Below are 27631 nucleotides of genomic sequence, written 5' to 3' on the forward strand. Positions count from 1 at the left end.
GATCCATCTGCCTCTGCCTCCGAGAATGCTGGGATTACAGGCGTGCGCTACTGCTCCCAGCTTGAAGTGTTTCTTGTTTTAAAGGCGTGGGCGCTAACTTTCAGTAGTTCTTCTAGCTGTCCAACATCTTCTGTTTCGAGATTATCACAAGTATCAATAGCTGTAAGTAAGCGTATCGTCTGGCCTAATCATAACACTTGTCCAGCAAGTGAGTCTAGCTTGTCACTTGTTCTTTTCACCGTATTTTTTCTATTAGTTTTTCAGGCTATTGGGTGCCTGTTTGCCTGATGCCTCAAATGCACTGTCTGACCTTGCTGGACTGACTAATGTTGTAAAGGAACAACAGTTTGGCCTCAGAGTTTTTTGTAGCTTTATGTTCCTGTAGGTCTAGTGGTGTCTTGAGTTAACTGGCTACGTTCTGTGCCACCTATTCTAGTGGCAGCTACTTTACCTGTGTCTTTTTCTACATTACTGTAACCATATCTTGCTGGTATTTTATGTAAACCAGAGTACAAAAGACTAAAGAGAATGCCGTGTTAAGAGCTAGGTAACCTTGGACATAAACTCTTCTCAGATTTGTGAAAATCTTCTTACTTAGTCTAGGACTGTTAACTCATTGTTTGGCTCTCATATTTTTACGTCACTACGGTGGCTCCTGTTCATCACTTCTTCAACAACTCTGTCCTGTGTTTGCCTTTTTTCCTGTATTAACAGTTAACCATCTTTTTGGTTGATATATTCTAGGACCTATGAGCTTTGCATTAGATTTTCTTTTTTAATTATGTTTGATTGTTTGTGTCTGGTTTTGGTTGGTTGGTTGGTTTTTCAAGACAGGGTTTTTCTTTGTAGCCCTGGCTGTCCTATAATTCACTCTGTAGACCAGGTTGGCCTCAACCTTAGAGATCCACCTGTCTCTGTCTCCCAAGTGCTGGGATTAAAAGTGTCACCACCGCTAGCTTCTCTTTTCATTCTTAAATAACCTGTGAATTTAATAATAATGTTATACTATGGTAAGTAGATCCCCAGACAGCAGTTTAAACAAATGACTAGCTTTTGTCTCTCACCTTTAAAACAATGTCTAAAGAAGGCATGGTCCTTTATGACTCCTGAGCCTGTTAGCCAAAGGCATGGTCCTTTATGACTCCTGAGCCTGTTAGCCAAATTATTTTTCTCAATTTTGAGTCATCTTCAAAACTGATAAAACCCTGCTTCAAACTGTTGATCTTAAAATATTGAACAATTTGGAGTCAGGAACGGAATGATCCCAAAGTCCCATAAAGGTTAAGTCTGGTTAGTATGAAGAGGTGCTACTGTTGATGCAGTCATTGCTCTGAGAGGGCAGCCAGCTAGACACACTACACGCATCTCCTCATGTAACTGCTCACTCTCCAAGTTGAGTCTGTTGGTCCCTTCTAGACATGATACAACTGCAGGCGGTGGTGGTGCACACCTTAATCCCAGCACCCAGGAGACAGAGGCAGGTGGATCTCTGTGAGTTCCAGGACAGCCTGGTCTACAAAGTGAGTCTAGGACAGCCAAGACTACACAGAAACCCTGTCTCGAAAAACCAGAATAAATAAATAAATAGATAAGCAAATGAATAAATGTTGAGAACGCGTCAGTCAGGCTGCTTGAAGTTCTGTAGCACCCTGGAGACTCAGATCTCTTATGGTTTTCTACTTTGTCGTTGTGGCTGTTAAATAGCTCTATGGTATCTAGGATCTTGTTTATGTTCTGTGCAAAAAGAAAAGAAAAAAATATAGGCTATTCGTTTTTGTCCCCTTTTAAAAGTTTTGTAAAGGGCTGGAGAGATGGCTCAGGGGTTAAGAGCACTGCCTGCTCTTCAAGAGGCTCTGAGTTCAATTTCAGCAACCACAACCATCTGTAGTGAGATATGGTGCCCTCTTCTGACCTGCAGGCATACGTGCAAGCAGAACACGATATACATAATAAATAATAATTCTTTAAAGTTTTGTAAGTTACCCATGCCTTTAATCCCAGAAGAGAGGTAGAGGCAGGGGGAGGCCATTCTAGTCTATATAGTGAGTTCCAGAACAGCCAGGACTACCTAAAGAGACCTTGTCTCAACCACAAATAAGTAAATACTAAAACAAAGACTTTTACAGAAAGCCCTATTGTTTGTCAGTGGGCAGAATTGTCACATGTACATGAGACTCCATGGTTGCCTTCTTCCAGAAGCAGAGACATCCGCAGGCTAGGAGTTTGATCTTTGGGTGTAAACAGGGTGCAACAGAAGTGTAGTATCTAGTAGACTTTTCTTTTTAAAAAGCAGCCTTAGCAGAGGAAGGTTATCTGTATGATAACAATGTGACAGCTGTCTAACCCATTAGCAGTTAACTTCTTTAAATTTTGTTGGCTCACCCTGTGTAAGGTTAGGGAAACAGATGTCACTATTCCTTTTATCTATTATCAACCAGCCCTATCTTGAAGTTATCAAGTAAACACTTTTTCCAAAACCACTTGAGCTAAAAGACACCTATTAAGTGCAAGTGAAGTTCATGACACAGTACTCTCTCAGGCTTTTGAAAGATAATGTGAGCCGGGCGTGGTGACGCATGCTTTCAATCCCAGCAGTTAAGAACACTGCTTGCTCTTCCAGAAGACCTGGTTCAGTTCCCAGCACCCACATGGCAGTCCAGAACCATCTGTAACTCCAGTCCCAGGGCATCTGAATCCTCCTGGCCTCCATGGGCACAGGGCACATGGTACACAGACATATATTCGGGCAAACACCTGTATTTTTAAAAAATAAAATTGGGCTTTATATATTTGTAAATGACTTGTGTCTATCAGGTGCTAGGTGGTATTTCTATATAAATATGTTCATCACTCACTGACTCGTAGTTATAGGTAACTTCAGGTTGCCTAGAAGCTTTTTAAAGTTGAAGGACTCTGCTTCAGATGCTGGAAATATGCAGAACCTATTTATGAACACTTAACATTTGAGCAACTTCTGCCTTTGATAAACATATTCTGATTAAACCCCTTGAAACTTAAGATTTTCTATAGCAACTATTTAAATGAGTTAATCAGGAGTACCTAAATATATATAGAAGATAATATTACAGTGATGGGGCAGTGTGTAAAACAGAAAATATTTTTAAAACTACCTGAGCAGTTTAAAAAAAAACTTGTTCTTCAACGACCATCTGCACAGGTTGCTGCTTGAGAGGTCTAAACTTGGTTACGGAGTTAGCACATGAGGCATTCACAGAAAATTTAGTTAAACATCCCCATCCTCCCCCAGTAGTGCACAGAGACACCTTGTTGATAATGTTGTTCAATCAGAGTCAGAGCAGGTGGCAGGCAGTCCTTTGTTCATCCTAGCTTGAGGCCTGGCATGGTGACCAAAGCTGCTTTATAGCTAGAATTCATAAGAATTAAATGCAAGCAATGCAGGAGGGGAAGGGCAGACCTGCAGACCACCATGCCACTCACAGACTTGCCCTCCTGTGAACATGGCACAGTGGGCCATAGACAACCACTTGCCACCAAGCCACACAGCAGGGGCACAGAATGGTACCCAGTGGCCTGCCAGCTGTGTGACCAGCCTGCAGCAGGAGCCACCATAGTGCACAAATGTGTGGTGGACAGATGGGAGAGAAAGAGAAATGGAGCAACTTGAGCATTATGAGGAGAGATGGAACTGGGGACTTGAGGGTGTGGAGCTATTGCGTGTAGCCAGCCCACTCAGCCCGGACCTTGAGGTTCCACCTGAGCTGCTGCTGAGGACCATATCTGGGCCCATGGCTATGCAGCAGCAGGGGTTGGTGTTGATGTCCTATGAGGGCAACCGCCAGGAGGTCCAGGGGATGTGCAGAACTGGCCTCACCCCTCACTAGCTGTGACTCTCTGGGGAGCTGGCCCTGTGCCTCAACCAGACAGCCCAGTGGAGCTGGCCATAGTGGCAATTGTGGATGAGCCAGCCTCAGACTGTGAGAGGAGAGCTGACCCCACCACTCAACTGCCATAGGGTGGCATGGGCACGGAAGTGATGCCCCCCCACCCCACCTCCAGCAGTCGAAGAGCTAGCCCTGCCCTCAACAGCTGTAGCACTGGGGAGACTAGACCCTGCGTCTTACCTGGACAGCACAGCAGAGCTGACACTGGGGTGGGGTGTGTGTGTGTGCAGGTGAGCCAGCCGCAAGGGGTAGAGCTGGCCTTGCTACTCTTCTGCTGTTAGGTGGTGGGGGTGATGTCCTTCCCCACCCTTGCCCCTCACCACCTGTAGCAGTTGGGAGAGCTGGCCCTGGGGTCATGAGAGAGGGTGAGCTGCTCCTGTCAATGGTTGCAGCATTCAGGAAGAGGGGGTAAGTCATCCCCAAGGGCAAGAGCACAGGAGTTGTCCCTACCAGTCATCTACCACAAGGTGACATTGGTGCAGAGTGGTGCTCTCCACACCACCTTGCTACCTGTAGTAGGCAGGAAAGCTGGCCCCAAGAGGAGGAGAGCTAGTCCTGCCCCTTCATTGGCTGTAGCACTTGGGGGAGAGGGCCCTGCATCTCATCTGTGCAACTGGTGGAACTGGCAAAATCAGCTGTGAGCCAACCAACCGCAAGGATGAGTGGCAAGAGAGCTGGCCCAAACCTTACCCAGGCTGTAGCACCTTGCCTGGGCAGCACAGTGACCTTGGCTCTAGAGGCAAGGGTGCAGGTGAGCCGATCCTAACAGAATGAGAGCCAAGAGAGCTGACCCTGCCTCCTGCTAATGGCAGCATGGGGTGCTCTATCTAGTCAGCATTGCTGGAGAACTTACTCTGGTGGTGTGGATAAGGGAGAGCCAGTGTACTGACCAGCTCAGCTACCACCCAGGCCCAGACCCAGAGCCCTGAGTTGGCTCACCCCAAAATCTGTGTCTGCAGACAGTTGGGATGTGTGAAAGGGCCTGTCTTGCTGATCCAGAGCTTCAGGCTCTCCATGACACGGGATAACCAGGAGGAGTCCCAATGAAGATCCAATATTGATGGTGCCAATGATCTCAAACCAGGCCAGTGACTCACTGCAGTGACCATTTGCAAGTGAGGATGTGCGGACAGAGGGACATACTGTGGGACACACTGTGACATGCTAAGTTTCCATGATGAGATGTTTTCTATGCTTTGGGTTTTTTATTCTGTGGAGTTTTGTTTTTTTGTTTTTTTGTTCGTGTGTGTGTGTGTGTGTGTGTGTGTGTGTGTGTGTGTGTTTTGGAAGGGAGGTTGCAGGGATGAAGGGCAGAAATGAGGCGATGGGGAGATGAGTGGGACCGGGGTACATGATGTGAAACTCAAAAATAATAAAAACTTTTTTTTTTAATCAGTTGTGGGGGGCCTGGAGAGATGGCTCAGAGGTTAAGAGCACTGGCTGCTCTTCCAAAAGTCCTGAGTTCAGTTCCCAGCAACCACATGATGGCCCATAACCATCTACAATGAGATCTGATGTCCCCTTCTGGCAGGCAGGCACACTGTATACATAATAAAAAAATAATAATAATTCTTTAAAAAATTCATCTAAGGCAGAAAAAAAATCAGTTGTAGAAAGAAAAATGTTACATAAACCAAATGACACCCCTTCATTCATTTGACAAGTATTTACCAAGGGCTTTATCCTTACCCAACATAGTGCAGTGTCAAAACACAGCCAGGCTTAGTGGCATATGCCTTTAATCCCAGCACCCAGGTGTGAAACCCTGCTGGTAAAGTTGAAGTCTGACATTTCCAGATAGTCTCTGAGCCCAGTCTGTAATGGTGGCTTCCCTTTCTCCAGAGTTCTCTCTTAACCCTGATAAGAGGAGCCCCAGATCTTGTAAGGAGCATCACGAAGCCCACAGGGAGATGACAGGCTCTCCTGATAGAACCTGTTCGGCAAGCACCAGGGAATTCCTGGAAGTACCCCCACCCTATGCTAAGGAGATCCTAGGCTTCAGCAAATGACTTTTAACTGTACCTAGCAGTTCTACCCTCACGCATAGAATAATTAAGTACTGTGTTCTTCAAGTCACAGGACGCCGTGTTATTGCATGTAAATGAGGTACTGTACCACTGCATGTAGATTAAGTATCCTGGCACCTCTAGCCCCAGTGAATCAGACACAGTCACCCTCAAACTCCTCCCCACTGCCTAAGGTTTGTAAGTAAAGGCTTGCTGGCTTGCTCTCGTGCTCCCACCACTCCTCCACCATGGCCATCTGAACCCCATTTATTCTGGGAAAGAATTGACACTAAACACCCAGGACTTGACAGTGAAGGCAGCGATGGCAGAGCTGCCGTGGCAGTGGCTGGAACCTGCTCTGTAACCCCCAGCTATGTGCTGATTGATTGTGAAACGCCGCCGGGCCAGGATCTCAGCAGACCTGCCTTCTGACTGGTCTCAGCCTTCTGCTCAGCACGGCACAAATAACTGTGACATTTTTGGTATTGGCACTGGCATGTGGAGCTCCTCGGTCTCCATTGCTGTCAGATGGCAGCAGTCTCATTCTAAAAGAGCTAAACTGTAACACCCAGGGATTTTCCACCTCCCCCAGTGAGACCCGGAGCCTTGGTGGGCACTGAAGGACATCCAGGAAGCAGAGGCAGGTGGATCTCTTGGCTTCCAGCCCAGTCTGGTCTATAGAATGAATTTCAGGACAACCAGGGCTACAATAGAGAAACCCTCTCTCAGGAAAACAACCAAACAACAACAAAAATACAAAGCTTTCTTTTTTTCTTTCAAAAAAGCAAAGTTTTAAGAAATATGTCCACCCCTACCCAGATCTAGCCAATGGTCAGAACATTCTCCACAGTTGAGTGGAGAGTGGGATATGACTTTCTCGCGTACTCTTGCGCCTCACATTTGACCATGTCCCCTGGAGGGGGACTCAGAGGAAGGACAGCAGGTTACCGAGAAGAGACTTGATACCCTATGAGCATATACAGGGGGAGGAAATCCCCCTCAGGAACAGTCATAGGGGAGGGGAATAAGGGGAAAATGGGAGGGAGGGGAAAATGGGAGGATACAAGGGATGGGATAACCATTGAGATGTAACAAGAATAAATTTTTTTAAAAATTAAAAAAAAAAAGAAAGAAATGTGTCCACTACACAGACCCTGTCTCCAAAAACAGAAAAGAAACGTGTCTGAATATTCTATTTCATTGTTCCTAGCACCTTAACAAGCATGAATTTAATCTGGGAGAAAAAAAAAATGTCACTTGTAAACTAAACATGTGAATTATAACTTATATTTTACATTCAGCTGTGTGTGTTTTTTTCCTTACAAAAGACAACATTTAATTGGGGCTGGCTTACAGTTTGAGAGGGGCAGTCCATTATCATCATGGCAATGTCCAGGCAGAGAATTCTGCATCTTGATCTGAAGGCAGCAGGAAGAAACTAGAACACCCACCGAGCATAGAGACCTCAAAGCCCGCCCCCACAGTGACACACTTCCTCCAACAAAAGGCAAAACCTGATAGTGCCACCCCCACAAAGAGCCAAGCATTCAAACACATAAGTCTATGGGGCCAAACCTATTCAAACCACCACATTCCACTCCCTGGCCCCCACAGGTTTGTAGCCATAACATAATACAAGATGCATTCTGTCCAACTTCAAAAGTTGAACCAAAGCAAGACCGAAAACCAGCTGGGTAAACTCCAAACTGTGCATCTCCATGTCTGATGTCAAAGTGCTCTTCAGATCTCCTACTCCTTTTATCTTTGTTGACTGTTAAAGTGTGTTTTATTTACTTAGTGTAATTGTTGTCTCAGAGACTACTTTCTCTGTCTGCTAACCTAGGCCTAGTCCTGGAGCCTCCATACAATCTAATCTAGGCCTAGAATGTTCTCAGCCTTAGAACAGCTAAGAGTTCAGAAAGGCTCCCCTCCACGCTCACTGATTAAATCTGGCTTCTCTTAGATTCTGACTGAATTGCTCTGCTTGACCTCAAACTAACTCTAGAAAATCTGTTCTGACCTTCTGGCTCCTCACTCTCTGGCTCTTCTGTCTTCACTTGTGATTAGCTTTTTTTTTTTTTTTCCTCTTCAACTTATCTCTGTAAAACTGTGTGCTCTCTCTCTCTCTCTCTCTCTCTCTCTCTCTCTCACTCTCGGTCTCTCTCTCCTCCCCACTCCCTCTCCTCTTTCCCTCCCTTCCTCTCCTCTCCTCTTCCTCCCTCTCTACCTCTCTTTCTGTCTCTCCCTCTTCCTCCTTTCTCTTCCTTTTCCTGTCCCTCCCTCGCTCTCCTCTCCTCTCCTCTTCCTCCCTCTGTCTCTGTTTGTCTCTCTCTCTCTCCTTCCCTCCCTCCTCTTCTCTGCACTGCTCCCTCCTAACTTGCCTTTCTCCTGTCTCCTGAGAGTTAGGTGTCTCCTATTTAGTCAACTCTTTCTCTAATTTGTCACTTTGTCTGCCTCTCACTTAGTCATCACTTTCAAGCATGGATCCTTCTTTCTACAAACTAACCTTATTTTCATTGTTTGGGGTTAAAGGTGTGTGCTAAAGGCATGTCTGTATTCCATCCAGAGTAGCCATGTTGCTGGATTAAAGTCCCACTACAGTTGGCTGCAACACAGTTCTTTCTCTTGGGCTGGCTCCACTCCCTGTTAGCAGCCTTTCTCAGCAGGTATCCCATAGGCCTGACATCTGTAACATCGTGGGGTCTCAAGGACAACCCAGGCTTCACCTTCACAGCTGCTGCTGCTGCCGCTCTTGGTGCTCATCCTCCCATGCTACTGACATCTCCAAAACAGTGGGATTCTCTGATGCAACTAGGCTGCACTTTCACCTGTAGCCTTTCCTAGGCTCTCTTCATGGTGCCAAGCCTGAGCTTCTTCCCATGGCCCGGTCAGTCCTGGGCCTTCAACTGCCACTAAGGCTGGCTGCGCCTTCGCCTTTCTTAGACTCTCATGGTGCCAAGTCTCAGCTGCTCTCCATGACTCCATGCCTTCAAAACCAGTACCACCCGGGGGACTCTATCAAGTCCAACTGCCAGCACAGGGCACAACTTGTGCCACTTCACACACTGGTCTTTCTGGGTCTCCATGCAGGAACACTCACCCCTGCATATTCCTGCCTTCGGTGGCTTCAGTGGAATTTCAGAGGGAAATTCCATCCTTTAATCTATAGCCAGAACCACATGGCCAAAGCTGCCAAGCTAGGGCTGGAACATGGTCCCCCTGTCCCATTACATCTTTGCCAGCTTTCTGTTTTCCATGATTTCCTTCACTGCCTAAGCTTGGCTGTCCTGGAACTTGCTCTGTAGACCAGGAAGGATTTGAACTCAGAGATCTGCCTGCCTCTTTACCCTGGGTGCTGAGGTTAAAGTTGTGTACCACCATGCCTGGACCTAAGCTTTTCTTCCATTCCTTTTCATTATAGATCTTTGTAAGCAAGGCCACTATGCCTCACAATCTGGAGTAAAGGTTCATCCACATCAAAAGCACGTGCCATCCCACCTCAAGATCTGGGCCACAGCTGTGCCCTCCATTTCTGGATTGTAGTTCATGCCAGATACAGTCAAGTTGACAGCTGAGAGCAGCCACCACAATCCACTCCTTGCCCACTTGACACATATTTCCTTATGTCCAAATGAAAACAACAACCAGTCATAGGAAGTCCTATCATGATATACCTATCCCTCATATAACTGCAAATGCAGTACATGTAGAATGGGGGAATGTTTCCCCTTTCAACATCCCTTTCACAAGGTGGAAGCTTAGCTGGGTGGGATCTTGCCCAAGGTCACCACTCCGTTAATTCCATTTAATATCTTTAATCTCTTTATCTCTGTGGACACAGGATTTAGCTCCATTTCACTTTCTGGAGCCCCTTTAACCCTTGAATCATACATTTTGTATTTTTCCTTACTCATTTTGCTATGTTTGATCAAAATGCTGCTCATAAGAGTGAACCACAGGACAGAGTCTATACTAGCCTTTTCTGAGGTTTTCTTTTGCCAGTGCAATTAATCTAAATCTTTTCACCTTAGTCTTAGGCAGACTCTTCAGACAAGGACAAAAAGAGCAGCCACATTTCACCAAAATAACACGAGAACAATTCTCCTCCTCTGAAACCTCTTGAGCCAGGCCCCCACAGTTCAAATCTCATTCGATACCACTGTCTGCCGTGCTTCTACTAGATGGCCCACTTAAAGCGTTCCAGTGCTTTCCTAATCCAAAGTCCCAAAATCCACATTCCTCCAAAACATGGTCAGGCCTATCACCACACCACCCCATCTTTGGTACCAACTGAGGTTTTTATTGGGCGCTCATAGGCAGACATAGTGATGGAGGAGTTGAGAGTTCTACATCTCCAGTTGTATGTGTGTATATGTGTCTGATGTATGCATGATATACATACATAATTTATTTTAATTTCATGTGCATTAGTGTTTTGCCCGCATGTATGTCTGTGTGAGGGTGTTGGATCCTGGAGTTACAGACAGTTGTGAGCTGCTGTGTGGGTGCTGATAATTGAACCCTGCCTGGGTTCTCTGGAAGAGCAGTCAGTGCTTTTCATGGCCTAGCCATCTCTCCAACCCAAAATCTTTTTTGTGGTTGTTATGTTTTTGTTTTCCCAAAATGGAGTGTAAGACTCGTGTTGGGAGAGTCTTTTCCTGGAAGTCCCAATGAGAGACAGAGTACGATATCGATGCAAACGCAAGAGGCTTTTATTGATCTCTACCGGCCTTCGGGAAGGAGGAGACCCCGAGCAGCAAGGGCTGTGGGTTTTTATACCCTTTATAGAAGCCGACTTTAGCAATAGCGATTAGTATAAACTTGATTGGCTAACAGGGTGACTTTAAGCTGACTGGTTGCGTGACCAGGGCTAAGCAAGGGGACCAGGGCCAGACTGCAAGTGGGAATTTTTCTGTTTGTTCTGGTCACTGTGACTTGTAGCTCTGATTGGTTGGTCCTGGGTGCAAGCTCCCAGGAACGGTTGCTAGCTGTGTGTTTGTGGCTTTCCCTGGAACCACCTGGGTCGGGGGTGGGGTGGGGGTGGGGGATGGGGGTAAGGGGTGGAGGTGGGGTTCAGGTGCTCAGGACCTGAACACAAAATTGTGTTGATTTGATCTCTACAGGGGTTTCTCTGTAACAGCTCTGGCTGACCTGGAAGTTACTTTGTAGACCAGGCTGGCCTTGAACTCATAGAGATCTACCTGCCTCTGTCTCTCAAGTACTGGGATTAAAGGCGTGAGCCGCCATGCTCAGCTTCAGTTATCTCTTTTCGACTTACCTACCAATTTAAAAGACTCCACATCTTTTGCTATCTCATTAGAAATTCCCGAGTACATTTTTAACATGAAGAATTTAAATTTAGCAGAATTCATGAAACGGTTGTCTGCTGTCATACCAGCAGAGGTCAGAAGAGAGCTGTTTCTAGAGAAATAAGTTGGAAAGTAGATGGGCAACCGCAAAAGAAAATGTCTAGGGTAAACAGAATCGGTGTGTTTGATACAGTAATGAAAACTTATTGAGCCAAAAGAGATTTCAGTATAGCTATTATTATAATAAAACAAATGAGAAAAGTATGAATTTATGGTCTTGAGAGGAAACTATGTCAGCAAACATATATGTTTGGTGTTTGGAGATATAAAGAAATACAAGAGGTCTAAATACCCAGGGTGAGGAAAGAGTTCAAAGGAATTCACACTGAGTGCCTAAGAAATTGAAAAAAAAAATAATTAGAATTCAGACTGTATCTTGTTAGCTACCCTGGAGAAACAGAGGAAAGGGCAGCACACTCTGTTAAGAGATGAATGTCAAACCTCTCGAGTCAGAAACACCGTTAGGAACAATATAGTTACAGCCTCTCACCTTCTAATAAACTAACAGTAGCCTAAAGAGTTAGTGATGCCAAGGTTCTGAAAAGCTAGAACTAGAATGTGGTACATTTGGGGCCTCCATTGATTCTTTTCTTTTCATAGGTATCAGTACTAGAGTGGAATTCCTAGAACATATTGGTAAGAGAAGTCCTAAGTGTGGGCTTGTGGTGTGAGAGGAGTTCAGACAGAAGTCTGCCAAGTCCACGCTTTCCTTTTTTTGCATGAAATGTATGAAGAACCTCAATATGCAGGTTTTCGGTCTTGAACACTGCGTAGCTGCAGCTGGCCTCACCTCGTCCTCCTTCCTCCATGCTAAGTTCCAAACCCAGGACAAGCACCTCGAAGCCGACCTGGCCTCTCCCAGCATCCTCAGTCCCTACCTGTTACAGGGAATGGCCGGCATACTCCACCCTAACCCTACAGCCCAGGGATTGGGCTGCCCTTCCACCAGAGGCTCGTCCCTATGTAATCCAGACATTTTGGTAACACCCCCTCCTTTTTTTCATCTTTGGCTTCCTGGCTGCTGCACTTGGCTCCCCTCTCTCCCTTCCCTCCCTTCGCTCCTCCTACATGGTCCAGGGTCATGACCACTGTGGACTCTCCCAGATGCGTCTGCCTCTGGCTAGGCTCTCCCACATATCTACAATAAACTTTCTCCTCAACTGTACCTAGGAGCAATCATGTTCTTTCTGTTCCTCTTTGTTTCTTCTTTTCATTGACTCTGTCTCCAAAGTGCTTGGATTAGAGGCATTCACCACCATACCCAGTTGGCACAATGGTACTTTGATGGTATTATTTCATTCGTGTACCCCTGTCACCTAATAAACCCAATTAGAAAGGTTAGATAAATATATAAAAGTGGCAGGTCATCTCTACATTAGCTTCACCATCTAATTTTTTTTCATGTGTTTTGGATGCATATACGTAAATCCACCATATTATACATTGTCCTTGGAAGCCAGATTTGCAATGGGTTGTGAAATCACCATGTGGGTGCTGGAAATTGAGCCCAGGTCCTCTGTACAAGCAGCCAGTGCTCTTAACTGCTGAGCGGTTTCTCCAGCCCCAAGCTTCATTGTCCTTGATAGTCCAGTCAAATGTTTGTTGCACTCCAAACCAATTAAGTCAGAATAGCTAAGAGAAAGACCCAGACATCTGTATTGTTTTCAAGTTTGTAGGTGGTTCTAGAGTGCAGTCAAACTTGAAAACAATCCTAAGACACTGTTACTAGCACAGTGGCATTCGGCCTTTAGCCTAGAATCACCTAAACGGTGTGTTGAATTAAACATTGCATGCCCCCACCTCAAAGTTTCTGATTACATTAGTTCAGGTTTGAGCCCTAACATTATATTATTTACATTTCCAGCTGATGCTGATGCTGCTAATATGAAGGCCACAAGTCAAATTATGGCCAAATATCACCCAGGTATAGCTTCTCAGGCCCCTCCCAAAGGAATTCTGATTCTGGTATATCCAGCATGTCTGTGTGTGTGTGTGTGTGTGTGTATGCATATACACATGTATATACACATATATTTGTATGTGTCTATATATTAGGGTGTATATGAGTTTTTTTTGTTTTGTTTTGTTTTGTTTTCAAGATAGGGTTTCTCTGTGTAGCCCTGGCTGTCCTGGAACTCACTCTATAGCCCAGACTGGTCTGAAACTCAGAGATCCACCTGCCTCTGCCTTCTGAGTGCTGGGATTAAAGGAATGCTCCACCACCGCCCAGCAAGCATTTTATATTTTTAAATAAATCTCCAAATCATTTGTGTGAAGCAAGCTGAGAAATATTTCTATAACAAGAGGGAATGACAGAAAAATAAATATCTTCTGCAATAAGAGACCTAAGCAAAGATGGAAGACTGCTAGGGGACCCTGAATGGAAGCTTTAATAACTGATTATGTACATGAAAGATAAAATTAGTGAATTGAAACATTAGGAAATACCTAGAATGAAGCTAAGAGTTTGGAGAAAGGGAATAGGAAATACATAAGACAATGGAAAAGTTTACTTTGTAAAACTGGAGTCTTAGAAAATGGGCAGATGGGCTGGAGAGATGGCTCAGAGGTTAAGAGCACTGTCTGCTCTTCCAGAGGTCCTGAGTTCAATTCCTAGCAACCACATGGTGGCTCACAACCATCTACAGTGAGATCTGGTGCCCTCTTCTGGGGTGCAGGCATACACGCACATGTGGGCCAAATACTGTATAAAAAGTAAATAAATAAATCTTTAAAAGAAAATGGAGATAAGCAATATTGGAAGCTATATGGAAAAAATTTCAAAACAAAATATAACAACCTGAAAATTCAAGAGGCACTTCAAACCCCAGTCAGCAGAAATGAAAACCAAATCAGTCTAGACACTTAACTCTAAGATGGTGAAAAAATCTTAACAAGAAAGTGAAGCAATGCATTTTAGTCTCTGAAGGGCAGTGTCTGCCAACCCAGACTACTGCGCCTACGTGTAGAAGAACAAAACTAGATCCCTATTTCTCATTCTGGGCAAAAATCAATTGAAAATGGACCAAGTACCTTAATGTAATATTCAAAACCCTGAAACTGTAAAAGGGAAACACCTCAAAATAACAGGCAGACTCTCTGAAATGCAGCAATAGCTCAGGAAATAACACCAAGAATTGATAAATGGAATTTCATAAAATTCAAAATCTGTTGCACAGCAAAGGAAAAAGTTTAGTGAAGCCATAGCCTACAGAATGGGAGAATTCTTACTAACTATATACATCTAACAAAGAACTAACATATAATACAAACAGGGAACTAACAAAAAAGCCTATCAAAATAGTCAATAAGTGGGCCAATGAAATGGACAGTTGCCAAAAATGAAGTACAAACTGCTAATAAGCATGGAAAAATATTTAACGTCCTTAGCTGTTCATGAGTGGAATGCAAATTAAAACTACATTAAAAAAAAAAAAAAAAAAGATTGCTTAAGTGCATTTTCTTCTCTTGCAGAGGACCCAGGTTCAGTTCCCAGCACCCACATTAGGTGTCTCTTAACCATCTGTAACTCCAGTTCCAGAACATCCAACACCTTCTTCTGACCTCCACAGGCACCAGGATCCACAGCAAGCACACAAAACGTCAGGTTCTGCAGCGTGTACTGGAGAGGCAGAGACAGAAAGATCTTTGGCCAGCTAGCCTACGCAAATAAGTCACTGCTAGGCTCAGTGAAAGAACCTATCTCAAAAAAGCAAAGACACTCAACATCAGCATCAAACTCTGGCCCCTACATGCGTGTGCAACACATATACACTACTGTGAAACTCCATCTGTCCCCAGTCAGAATGGTTATCATGAAGAAAACAAAAAAAACCCTCCAAGGATGTAGGGAATATAAACCCTCAGACACTGTTGGCTGGAGTGTAAATCAGTCTGGCCACTATAGAAATCAATTTGGAGATTTCTAAAAAAAAAACTGAAAATGAACACATAACATAGTTACACCACTTCTGGTGCACAGGTTCAGTCAACATCCCACAGAGATGCTCACGCAGTCACTTTTATTGCAGCACTAGTCACTACAACCAAGTTACAGAACCAACCTGCCATAACAAAGGATGAAATTATGTTGTTTGCTGGAAAACGAATGCAATGTGAGATGATCATTAAGCAAAATAAGGCAAACTCAAAAAGGGAAATACCATGTTTTCTTTGTGGAAATAAGATTTTTATATAGACACAAATGGTATGAAAAGAAAGGGTAGCTCGGGGAAAGCAGGGAGACTATCAGCAGTGGAGACAGGAAAGAAAGAGGAAAGCATGCAGGGGGATGTGGCCAAAGCACATGGTACACTTGAAAATAAATTGATGTAATGAAATTCATTATTATGTACAATTATTCTAATAAGTAAATAATTCTCTTACATCAACTAGAAAACAATTATCCTCAAATAATTATTAATAACATTAAGATAGTTGGTTTCTTAAAGTACAGGTAACAATGTAATGATACCTTTAAGTTACTGAAAGACAGATAGATCATGGGTCTTTCTTTCTGGTTTTTCAAGATAGGCTTTCTCTCTGTAGCCTTGGCTGTCCTGGAGCTCGCTCTGTAGACCAAGCTGGCCTCGAACTCAGAGAGATCCATCCGCCTCTGCCTCCCGAGGGCAGAAGTTAAAGGTATGCACCACCACCACTGCCCGGCCAGGTAAAGAAAGTGCTTTCTGTTCACTCATGAGGACCTGAGTTTAGATCAACAGCAGTCACATAGAAATGGGGCACATGAGTCAGTAAGTGTCTGTAACACCAGCACTGGGGAAGGGAAGTCAGGCTCTAGTTTCAGTCAGAAACCCTGTCTCAAAAGAGTAAGGGGAATGAGATAAAGGAAGGACATATGACACCAACCTCTGGCGTCTATATGCACATAAATGTGTGTGCACACGTGTACACTCATACCATACACATGCAAAAACATCGCTTGGAAATAAAATAATTAACAATATAGAATTCTATACACAAAGGATCTTACAAATTGAAATAAAAGTATTTTCAAAGAAAAGCTAATTCCCAAATTTAAACAATATGTATGCTCAAACCCAGTACTACAGAAGATACTAGAAGAAAACTCCTACCAGAAGAGGTTAACTACACTCTAAAAAACACAGGATGTAAATAACTTCACTACAGCAAAACTAAAAGCAGACAAACACATAAACACCAAAATAAAAGGGTCCAACAGTCACTGGGTCATTACTGTCTCTCAACATCAATGGTCTCAGCTCTTCAATAAACAGCACAGGTTATCAGAGTGGATTTGTAAATAGGACCCACATTCTGCTGCATACAAAAAACACACCTCAGCCACAAAAATAGACATTACCTGAGAGTAAAGGGCTTTAAAAAGGTTTTCCAAGCAAACTGACCAAAGAGGCAAGCTGGAGTAGCCATTCTAATATCTAATAAAATAGAATTTCAACTAAAATTAATCAAAAGAGATGAAGAAGGACACTTCATACTCACCAAAGGAAAAATCCACCAAGATGACATCTCAATTCTGAACATCTATGCCCCAAATACAAGAGCACTCACATTTGTAAAAGAAACATTACTAAAGCTTAAATCACACATCGAACCCCACACATTAATAGTGGGATACTTCAACACCCTACTCTCACCAGTCAATAGATCATCAAGACAGAAACTAAATGAAAAAATAATGAAACTAACAGATTTCATGACTCAAATGGACCTAACAGACATCTACAGAATGTCTAACTCAAACACTCAGCACCTCACAGAACCTTCTCCATAACTGATCATATAGTCAGCCACAATGCAAGCCTCAACAGATATGAAAAAACTGAAATAATCCTTTGTATCTTATCAGACCACCATGGGCTAAAGCTGAGCTTCAACAACAACAGAAGTAACAAAAAGCCTACATACGCATGGAAACTGAACAGTTCTCTACTCAATGACAACTGCTCAGGGACAAAATAAAGAAAGAAATTAAAGACTTTCTAGAATTCAATGAAAATTAAGCCACAACGTATGTGAGGAGCCGTGACATACGGCCTACTCATGGATAGCACAACTGCCTCAAGGTGTCACATAATCTTAGCTACAGCAAGCATCTGCAATTTTCCACTGTTGGACCAGAATTGCTGTTTTTCTAATGTTTACCCAATTTCCTCTCCTATCTTGGCTTAGAATAGCTTCAAAATACCCTGCAGCTGGCTAAACATCCTGTTTTTGCGGTTTTACCCAGAACTTGGCTTTCTCCCTATATAAGCTGTCCCAATATGCTCAATAAACAGAGACTTGATCGGACTGCCATCTTGTCTTCATTTCTGGTGTCTCTTGTCTCTCTCCATTCTTATTTCCTCTTCCAAGGTCTTCATTGACAGTCCTGCAGCAGGGACAAACATACCCAAACCTATGGGGCACAATGAAAGCAGAGCTAATAGGAAAGTTTATAGCACTAAGTGCCCTCATAAAGAAATGGAGACACCAAAGCCAGGCGTGGTGGCGCACGCCTTTAATCCCAGCACTCGGGAGGCAGAGGCAGGCGGATCGCTGTGAGTTCAAGGCCAGCCTGGTCTACAAAGTGAGTCCAGGATGGCCAAGGCTACACAGAGAAACCCTGTCTCGAAAAACAAAAAAAAAGAAAGAAAGAAAGAAAGAAAGAAATGGAGACACCTCATACAAGCAACTAAACAGCACACCTGAAATCCCAAGAAAGAAAAGAAGCAGATACACCCGAGAGGAGTAGACAGGTGGAAATAATCAAACTCAAGGTGGAAATCAATAAATTAGAAACAAAGAAAACAATTCAAAGAATCAATGAAACCAAGAGCTGGTTGTTTGAGAAAAATCAACAAGACAGACAAACCCTTAGCCAAATGAACTAAAAGGCAAAGGAAGAGTACCCAAATCAGCAAAATTAGAAATGAAAACACGATGACAGACACTGAGGAAATCCAAAGAATGATTAGGTATTGCTTCAAAAGCCTATATGCCTCAAAATGTGAAAATCTAAATGATATGGGCAATTTTCTTGACAAATTCCACTTACCAAAGCTGAATCAAGATCAGGTAAACAAATTAAATAGTCCTATTTCTCCTACAGAATTTGAAGCAGTCATCAAAAGTATCCCAACCAAAAAAAAACCCAGGGCCAGATGGTTTCAGGACAGAACTCTACTGGATTTCAAAGAAGAGCTACTACCAATACTCCTCAAACTATTCCACAAAATAAAAACAGAAGGATCATTACCAAACCAACTCTATGAAGCTACAATTACCTTGATACGTAAAACACACAAAGACCCAACAAAGAAAAAGGATTTTAGACCTTTTTCCCTTATGAACATTGATGCAAAAAATACTCAATAAAACACTTGCAAACTAAATCCAAGAACACATCAAAAAATATCATTCTCCTTGACCAAATAGGTGTCAACCCAGGCATGCAGGGGTGGTTCAATATATGGAAATCCATCAATGTAATCTATCATATAAACAAACTGAAAGAAAAAATCCACATGATCATCTCCTTAGATGCTGAAAACGTGTTTGACAAAATCCAACACTCATTCATGTAAAAATCTTGGAGAGATCAAGCACATAACTAAACATAGTGAAGCAGTATACTCAAGCCTGTAGCCAATACCAAACTAATAGAGAGAAAGTTAAATCAATTCTACTGAAATCAGGGTCAAGACAAAGCTGTCTACTCTCTCTGTATCTCTTGAATACAGTACTTGAAGTCCTAGCTAGAGCAATAAGACAACTGAAGGAGATCAAGGGGATAGACGTTGGAAAGAAAGAAGTATCACTATTTGAAGGTGACATGGTAGTATGCATATGCCACCCCAAAACTTCTACCAGCGAACTCATACAGCTGATAAACACCTTTAGCAAAGAGGCTGGATACAAAATTAACTAAAAAAAAATCAGTAGCCCTTCTGTATACAAAAGACAAAAGACCTGAGAAAGAAATTTGGGGAACAACACCCTTCACAATAGCCACAAAAACATAAACTATCTGAAAGACTTGTATGAAAAAAAATTTCAAGTCTCTGAAGAAAATATCAGAAGATGAGAAGATATCAGGAGGATAAAAAATAGTAGAAATAGCCATCTTACCAAAAGCAATCTATAGATTCAATGCAATTCCCATCAAAATGCCAACACAATTCTGTACAGACCTTGAAAGAGCAGTTCTCAACTTCATATGGAAAACAAAAAATGCTGGATAGCCAAAACAATCTCGTACAATAAGAGATGCTCTGGAGGTATCTCCATCCCTGATCTGTACTATAGAGCAACAGTAATAAAAACTGCTTGGTACTGTCATAGAAAAAGACTGGTGGATCAATGGAATCAAATTGGAGACCCAGAAATAAACCCACACAGTTACGGATACTTGATCTTTGACAAAGAAGCCAAAACCATACAATGGAAAAAAGACAGCATCTTTAACAAATGGTGCTGGTCTAACTAGATGTCTACATGTAGAAAAATGCAAATAGATCCATATTTATCACCCTGCACAAAACTCAAGACCAAGTGGATTAAAGACCTCAACATAAAGGCTGGAGAGATGACTCAAAGGTTAAGAGCACTGTTTGCCCTTCTAGAGGTCCTGAGTTCAATTCGCAGCAACCACATGGTGGCTCACAACCAACTATAATGAGATCTGGTGCCCTCTTCTGGTGGGGAGGCACACATGCAGGCAGAACATTGTATACATAGTAAGTAGAAAAAAAATCCTAACATAAAGCCAGACACACTAAATCTGTTAGAAGAGAAAGCAGGGGAAAGTCTTGAATTTATTGGCACTGGAGACAACTTCCTGAACAGAACCCCAGCAGCCTAGGTCCTAAGATAAACAATTAATAAATGGGACCTCATGAAACCGTAAGGCAATGGACACTGTCAACAGAACAAAGAGACAGCCTACAGGCTGGAAAAAGAGTTTCACCAACCCTACATCAGACAGAAGGTTAATATCCAAAATATATACAAACCAAACAATCCAACTAAAATATGGAGTACAGAGCTAAACAGAGAACTCTCAACAGAAGAATATCGAATGGCTGAGAAACACCTAAAGAAATGTTCAATATCCTTAGTCATCAGGGAAATGCAAACCAAAACAACTCTGAGATTCCATCTTACAACTGTCAGAATGGCTAAGATTAAAAACTCAAGTGACAGCGCATACTGGCCAGGATGTGGAAAAAGGGGAACACTCCTCCATTGCTGGTGGGAATGCAAAATTGTACAACCACTTTGGAAATCAATCTGGCACTTTCTCAGAAAATTGGGAATAGTTCTACCTCAAGACTCAGCTATACCACTCCTGGGCATGTACCTGAAAGATGCTCCACCACACAACAAGGACATTTGCCCAACTATGTTCATAGCAGCCTTATTCATAATATCCAGAATCTGGAAGCAAACTAGATGTCCCTCAACCGAAGAATGGATAAAGAAACTGGTACTTTTACACAATGGAATACTACTCAGCTATTAAAAACAAAGAAATCTTGAAATTTATAAGCAAATGGAAGGAACTAGAAAAGATCATCCTGAGTGAGGTAGCCCAGACCCGGATATTCGCCAAATAATACAGGATAACCACAGTACAATACACAGACCTAAAGAAGCCAAATAACAAGGAGACCCCAGGGAGGATGCTTAAATCTCATTCAGAGAAGGGCAACTAGAATAGACACCAGACATGCTTGAACAGGACGGGAGCCTACCATAGAGATCCTCTGAAAGATATCATCTGGCAGGGCAGAGAAGCAGATGCTGAGACTCACAGCCAAAGTTTGGGGCAGAGCACAGGGTGAGTTAGCGAAGAGTTGGAGGATAGAAGAACACAAGGAGAACAGCAGAGCCAACACATCTGGGCCCAAGGGCACCTGCAGAGACTGATGCACCAAGCAAGGACCATGCATGGTGAGGACCTAGAACCCCTGCTCAGTTGCGGTCGATAGGCAGCTCGGTCTTCCTGTGAGCCCCATAATATAGGGAGTAGGGGCTGCCTCTGACAAGGACCCTGTTGCTCACTCAATGATCACTTCCCCTTGGTGGGGCAGCCATGCCAGTCCACAGAGGAAGAGGATGCAGACAGTCCTGATGAGACTGGATAGGCTGGGTCAGATGGTAGGGGACAAGGGCTCTCCCCTTCTGAGGACTAGGGGAAGTGGGGAGGGGGAAGAGGAAGGGAGGATGGGACTGGGAGGAGATATGAGAGGCTACAATTGGGTTGTAAAGTGAATAAGTTTAAAATAAACAAACTTAATAAAAATGCTAATTATCAACAGCATGCTTGTACTTTAATACTTTTGTAATTTCTTAATGGGTAAAAACTGTCATAATGAAACCCATTCATTTTTTTTTTACAATTAATAGAAGCTAATAAAAATAAGATAAAATTATTCCAAACAAAATTTCAGAGTTACAGAAGAAAAAACAAGAGCACTGGAGACAGTAAATATTATTGTCAGAAATTTTACTGAATGGATTTTATAAAAATTAGGATTATGCTCAAGGAAGTCACAAACAGGAAGCTATCAGAAGCTACAAAATAGCCTCCTAGCGTGCATTTGATTGACAGATTCACAGTATCAAAGATTACATTTTTTAATGCTAGAACTAATGTAATACATAATAAATAAACAGTTTGGGAGTGCAGGAATGATTGTCATTTCTTTTGTGTACTCTCTTAAATTAGAAATGTGCAGTTACAAATGACAGCCACAGAGTCATGTCAACTTCAGTAGCTGTTTCAATATGTTGGTTGCTTAGCATCGAGTACCTTGATTGATACGGGTAGGTTCTTGCCAGTGAAAGGGTTGTTTGTTCGCTTAGTCTATATTGCGTCACAAAATCCTTATCTAAAGACTTACCTCAAAATCTTGAAGAAAAGCAAGAACAATTACAAGACCAAGTTGAATCATTTGCCATGTGCAGTATCATGTAAGTAGGGCAAGCCTCCAAGTAGACCCATTAATCTCGACTAATATGCATCTCCGTGATAGCAAATGCAATTGGGTTTTGGTTGCTATTTCACTAACTATACTAAGTATATATAGTGTATTAGGTGCACAGTTCTACAAATAGACATGGGTAGACTAAATTTCATCACATACTACCCAGATGAGCCGGGAAGGCAGAGACTGGCAGGTCGCCGGCTGTGAGTTTGATTAACAAGCTCCAGGCCAGACAGGATTGCATACTGAGACCCTATTTCAAAAAGGGAGCAACAAAAGCCCGCAAATTTATGCAAAGATACAATCTTTCTGAGTGATTTCACATTAATGAGAATTTGCCCTGGGATAGCCGGGAAGGCCTTTGTATGAGTTGCCACAAAATCTGAGTCAACTGGGCAGCACAATCTTAATGTGTGATATCCAAATTAAAGAATTTTACTCATGTTCATGATACATTTTAAACTGAAAGAACTCCTAGAGGAGGTGTTGGCAGGCCAGCAGAGTGCTTGACTGTCTCAGGACATAGCATATCTTGTTGCATGAGAGCCAGAAGGATGTGTATTTGCCCAGAGCAGCCGATACTTTCCCATGTTACTTTGGACAAGGTTGTTTTGTACCTTTAGGCAATCTTAGAGATGGGATGCTCTGACCTGTGGTCCTGTCCAGCATCACCCCGCATTTACATAGCAGCACCTCTGTGGAAGAAGACTCGGAAGTGGTTAACAAGACTAGAGCTCCACTTCCAACACCAAAGAGTGCTATGACCGGTGCACTTGCAGTCTGTGAGCGTGTCAAGCTTACACGCAGTAAGGCCATTGTGAGAAGTTAATGAGGTGATACAGGGTCTCTCTACAGTGCCTGGAACATAATAACCTCAGCAGTTAGGTTGTTTGTTCTCAAATCATTGTCACTATTGCAGAGATGTGGGTGCTGGGTCAGAAAGACGCGGAGTCTGAATAGCAGATGGACCTTGACGACCAGATGAAATTTGGGGTGGTTAGGAAGATGTGTCATACATGGTAAGGGGTCACAGGAGCAGAGGCCAGAGGGCCCCAGGAGAGGTGTCATGGGTTGTGGTGGGGGCTGTAGGAACACAGCTCTCTGAGCAGGAGAACCCAGCAGGGTGACCACATATCCTCAGGTTGCACATGCAGAGGTAAGCGCAGCTTTACATTACACAAAGCCACTGTCCCATCAAGACCTTCTTAAGGCCTGCGTCCCCTCCTGCTTTCTGGATGGTCACTCCAGGGGCAGGATGTAGAGCGTTTGCCTTCCTACGGCAGGGTGATGCTAAATGCTGTCGTTTCTGAAGGGCAGATTTTATTCCACATTAACTGACCACTTCTTACTTGCTCATGACGAAGTCAGCAGACTAGAGGCAGGTGTTGAAATCTTCTTGTGCCTGTTTGGAAACTGAAAGGCCAGACTCACACTTGTAGAAAAATACACCTACCCACAAGCACAGGCCTGTTCCGTGTCTCTTGGTGTCTGATACCCTGTGCCACTCAGGACCCTGCCAAGGAGAGAGCCACCTTCAGGAACACTCCCTAGACCCTTCAGTTCCAGAGCCGTGAGGCAAAACAAAACTGTCTACCAACAACAGCAAAGCAATTAGAAAGGCACCTGCGGTGAGAATGTTCCAGCATGCAGAGCCCTGCTTCATAATTCAGGGCCTGAAAGCAGAGCCCGACTGACCCTCTGCACACACTCAGGGCCCTGGGAGCCCTGCTAATGGGCAGGTGTGCATTTCAGGTACAAGGTGTCCCCTGAGCAGAACCACCTGTTCCCCCAAATGTTCCTTTCTGTGCACCCATTTGTTCCACACAGGGTGGAGGGGACTCCAGGTCAAATGACAGAGCTGCTGAATTATCTAAAGATGTTCCCTGGTGCAAGCCTCCTCTGTCCTTGCTCGGCACATGGGGACACCTTCTTCATCAGAAGAACAGCCCAGTAGAGGGCTAGGGACGTGTCCCTCAAATGTTAAAACATGCCCTAAATATGATTAAATGTCGCAAGGAAGAATAATATGGACATGTTAAAAATACCATCTATGACATCAGCTGTATAAACCAAGACAGCTATCGTGATCCTAGTTGTCCTTTGACAATGAATTTTTTCACTCATGAAAAATTAAAAAACCCACAACTTTCGTCTCACAAGGAGAGAGATTACTGACACATACATTTTTATTTCTTTCCTCAGACCATTCAGTTCCTTGGACTTGGCCGTAGCTGAGTAAGCACCTGAGGCAATTTCAGGGGCTCCAGAGTCACCCCATTTGCCTCTAACCCTCACCCAAAACAGTCCTGGTAGAGACTGTTTTCTTTTTAATTCATTCTACCTTAAGAGTCTCTTATTGAAACATGAACACTCCTGTATAACACAAGTATTTTTTTAACATCCTAATGCATGTTCATGTGTGTGTGTTGTGTGTGTGTGTGTGTGTGTGTGTGATATGTGATATGTGTGTGGGCTATGTGTGTGTGTGTGGTGTGTGTGAGATATGTGGGGTATGTGTGAGATATATGGTGTGTGTGTGTGGCCTGGTGTGTGTATATGTGTGTGTGTGTTATGTCATGTGTGTGTGGTATGTGTGGGCTGTGTATGTATGTGGTATGTGTGAGATATGTGGTGTGTGTGTTATGTGTTATGTGTGTGTGTGTGTGTGTGTGTGTGATATGTGGTGTGTGTGTGTACCCATGCGTGTGTGCGTGTGTAGCTCAGAGGACAGTGTGAGGAAACGTGGCTCTCTCCTACCATGTGGGTCCTAGGCACTGAGCTGGAGTGGGCCAGGCTTTGTAATACGCCCCTTTACCCGATCAGTCATCTCACATTCAACAGTCACTTATCTTGGTGGTGGATCCATTGCCCACGTAATTGGTAACCATGGAGAGCAGAGTCTCAAGGAAAGGTTTTCTTGAGGGTGCAGTGTTGGAGAGAAGAAGAAGAAAATGTCTGACATCCGAGTCTCGAGCTTTGCCGGACAGGCAGCAGCATAGCCTGGGGGCACCCACAGTTTACCCTTTAGCCTCCTCCAGTTGCGGATGAGCACAGCACTAGTGGTTACAGGGTCATCCTGAAAGCCGGACACAGCCGCTCTGCACAACTGGGTTCTCTACCATGTGATTCCAGGCAGCTGGAAGCTCTGGGCTCCTGGCGTTGGTGGGAAGAAGCTTCCCAGGGAGGTGCCATGGCCGATGAGGCCAGTCCTGGCTCTTCCTGCAGGCAGAAGTCGTGCCCCTCACAGGGAAGGCGGCGATGCTGCCCAGGGTCTAACAGGGCTGACGCTATAGAGCAGAACCTCAGAGGAGCTGCTGTGCCGGGAGTTTACAGAGTGTCCCTCTGGCTCCCGGAAGCCCGTGCACCCTTTCAGACGGTCTTGCGGGCTAACATGCTCTCTTCCACTGTGTTAACACGTCTGCCGATGACACAGAAGCAATGCTGGGTAGTTCTTGTGCCTAAATCAAAATTAGTGGCCGTTGCATTCCCATTACTAAACACTGCCACCATGGGGAAGGCCGGCTTTTTTTTTTTTTAAACACAGTTACCAAAGTTATCCTAGACTAGGGGAAGCTGATAAGATGTAGCAATTCTGGACATTAGCAGGAAATGATGACATTTGAATAATTACATTTTTGCTGTTTTGTTCATAATGTTTTATAGTGCTAAAGGCCTGGTTTCCCCAGATGATCAAGGCAAGACTTTAAATAGTTACATTTAGGCTAGAGAACTGGCTCAGCACTTGCGTACTTATTGCTCTTGAAGAAAGAGGACCTAGTTCAGTTCCCAGTACCCACATGGCAGCTCACAAGCATGTGGACTCCGCTTCCAGGAGAAATGACAGCTACCTTGTCATAGTCTCTGGATGAGCCTGCATGGTGCAAATACAGAGTCAGGCACTTATACACATACTTTTTTGTTTTTCGAGACAGGGTTTCTCTGTGTAGCCTTCGCTGTCCTGGACGCGCTTCGTAGACCAGGCTGGCCTTGAACTCATAGCAATCCGCCTGCCTCTACCTCCCAAATGCTGGGATTAAAGATGTGTACCACCAAGCCCGGCACACATAGATTAAAAAAAAAAAATCTTTTAAAAAACTTTGTTATACTTTAAGATTCCACATTCCAACTAGCCTTTATAAAAACGGTACTCATTGAATATTACCTTATATTTACGTGAAAATCTGCTCGTTTTTATCACTAAGAAGCTTCTCTGCATTCCTGCAAGTGTTATTCTTGGAATTGCTATGGAATAAAGTCAGCCCTATTCCACAGGCTGTGTCTAGTCACCTGGTGAGATCCTCCCTTCTCTCTCTCTCTCTCTCTCTCTCTCTCTCTCTCTCTCTCTCTCTCTCTCTCTCTCTCTCGTGTGTGTGTATCTGTGGTGTGTCTGTGTGTGTGTCTGTGGTGTCTGTGTGTGTCTGTGGTGTGTCTGTGTGTGTGTGTGTGTCTGTGTGTGTGTGTTTGTGGTGTGTGTGTGTGTGTATGTCTGTGGTGTGTCTGTGTGTGTGTGTCTGTGGTGTGTCTGTCTGTGGTGTGTCTGTGGTGTGTCTGTGTGTGTGTGTGTGGTGTGTCTGTGTGTGTGTGTCTGTAGTGTGTCTGTGTGTGTGTGTGTGTGGTGTGTCTGTGTGTGTGTGTGTGGTGTGTGTGTGTGTGTGTGTCTGTGGTGTGTCTGTGTGTGTGTGTCTGTGGTGTGTCTGTGTGTGTCTGTGGTGTGTCTGTGTGTGTGTGTCTGTGGTGTGTCTGTGGTGTCTGTGTGTGTCTGTGGTATGTCTGTGTGTGTGTGTGTGTGTCTGTGTGTGTCTGTGGTGTGTGTGTGTGTGTGTGTGTGTGTGTCTGTGTGTGTCTGTGGTGTGTGTGTGTGTGTGTGTCTGCGGTGTGTCTATGTGTGTGTGTGTCTGTGGTGTGTGTGTGTCTGTGGTGTGTGTGTGTGTGTGTGTGTGTGTCTGTGTACATCTATTACAACAGCTCCTTCACCTGTGCAATTTGGGACAATAGATATACGAACATCTAGTGACCAGGAAGAACAAGACATCTTTGAGGGCTTAGAGCTGTCAGCCTCACAATTCTGATGAGAGTAGTTGGAGATTTGATTAATTATCAATGATCAATGCTTTAATTGATCATGCTTACCTAATAATCCCTCAACAGAAGTCTTAAAAACAGAGTTCTGAGGGTTTGGGCACTGGCGAGCACATTCCGGGACCCCAAATCCACAGGGACAGAAGTCCATGCGCACGGAGCTTCTGGATCTCACTCACACGCCACACCACTGGCCACTTATTTGTGTCCTTCAATGTCTCTCATAATAAACTGATAAAAATAAGTAAAATGTGTCCCTGTGCTCGGTGAACTTTTAGAGAAAA

The sequence above is a fragment of the Acomys russatus genome, chromosome 20, assembly GCF_903995435.1.
Source record: "Acomys russatus chromosome 20, mAcoRus1.1, whole genome shotgun sequence".
Lineage (NCBI taxonomy): Eukaryota > Metazoa > Chordata > Mammalia > Rodentia > Muridae > Acomys > Acomys russatus.